We start from the raw sequence: 1631 nt of genomic DNA, 5'->3' as shown, positions 1-1631 counted from the left end.
ATAGCCTCACATCCATCTAGGGATGTTGTGTGCGGGACTCCAGTCTAAGTGTTTCTCACTTATTTTTTCATTGAATTCTTGTAACAATCTTTCTTGCCTTTTCACTTTATAAGTAAACTAGGAAATAAGATGATGGAGCGATTTGTTCAGTGACCTAATTAATTTTTTGAGACAGAGCCTCAATCTGTCGCCCTGGGTAGAGTGCCATGGCATCACAGCTCACAGCAACCTCAAACCCTTGGGCTTAAGAAATTCTCTTGCCTCAGCCTCCCAAGTAACTGGGACTACAGGCACCCATCACAATGCTTGGCTATGTTTGGCTGTAGTTGTCATTGTTGTTTGGCAGGCCCGGGCTGGATTTGAACCTGCCAGCTCTGGTGTATGTGGCTGGCACCTTAGCCACTTGAGCTACAGGCACCAAGCCAATTAATTTATTTGTTTAGAGACAGAGTCTTACTCTATTGCCATGGGTAGAGTGCTGTGGCGTCATCATAGCTCATCAACCTCAAACTCCTGGAATCAAGTGATCCTCCTGCCTCAGCCTCCTGAGGACTACAGGCACCCACCACAATGCCCGTTTTTCTATTTTAGTGGAGACAGGGGTCTCACCCTTGTTCAGGCTGGTCTCAACTCAGGAACTCAAGTGATCCTCCTACCTTGGCCTCCCAGAGAATTGTGATTACGGGCCTGAGCCACCATCTAGTCTGGCTTTTGAAATAAGAAACTCAGGGCTGATCTTGCAGGAAGAATGGTTTGAGGCCCTCTGCGCATGACCTCTCTAACATCAGCACTTTCTGAAATTTTTTTCCACAAAGGGACAGTCTCTGTCATGAGTAATCAACTCTGCCAGTGTAACCTGAAAGCAGCAAGGTAGCAGGTAGACGAATGAGCATCACTATGGTCCAACAGAACTTTATTTCTAAACACGGAAATCTGAATTTCATATAATTTCCAGGTATTGTCAAATATAGTATTCTTTTGATTTTTAAAAACTATTTTAATCAAGTGGGTCTGGGATAATTGTTTTTAATTACAAAATATAAAAACCATTCTTGGCTTTCAGGCAGTACAAAAGAAGCAGGACGTCCAATTTGGCCTGAGAGCCATAACTTGGCCACCCTGTTTTTTTTTTGTTTTTTTTTTTGTAGAGACAGAGTCTCACTTTATGGCCCTCGGTAGAGTGCCGTGGCCTCACACAGCTCACAGCAACCTCCAACTCCTGGGCTTAAGCGATTCTCTTGCCTCAGCCTCCCAAGTAGCTGGGACTATAGGCGCCCGCCACAACGCCCAGCTATTAGGCCACCCTGTTTTAAATGTTGGCCATATATCAAAGATATTAGCCCATTTTAATTTGTGTTGGAGATCTTCTCATATCAACTTGTTTCCAGGCTTCATTGTCTTATTCTTAACTTTTTTTGACTGATTTTGAATTTGTTGTTACAGTTGTGTGGGAGGGTTTAAAATAAATCTTTTCCCAATGGTAAACCAGTTGCCCAAGCCATATAAATTGAACATTTCTTTCTTCCCCCATCAGCTTGAAATTCCTCTTTACTATGTGTTATGGAGTATTATTAAATGTGCTATACTGTATTTTATAGATGGGAAGGAATATGTTGATGTAGATTAAAACG

Source organism: Nycticebus coucang, chromosome 3, assembly GCF_027406575.1.
Source record: "Nycticebus coucang isolate mNycCou1 chromosome 3, mNycCou1.pri, whole genome shotgun sequence".
NCBI lineage: Eukaryota > Metazoa > Chordata > Mammalia > Primates > Lorisidae > Nycticebus > Nycticebus coucang.
The sequence above is the reverse complement of the archived record's forward strand: the minus strand, read 5'-3'. Positions refer to the sequence as shown.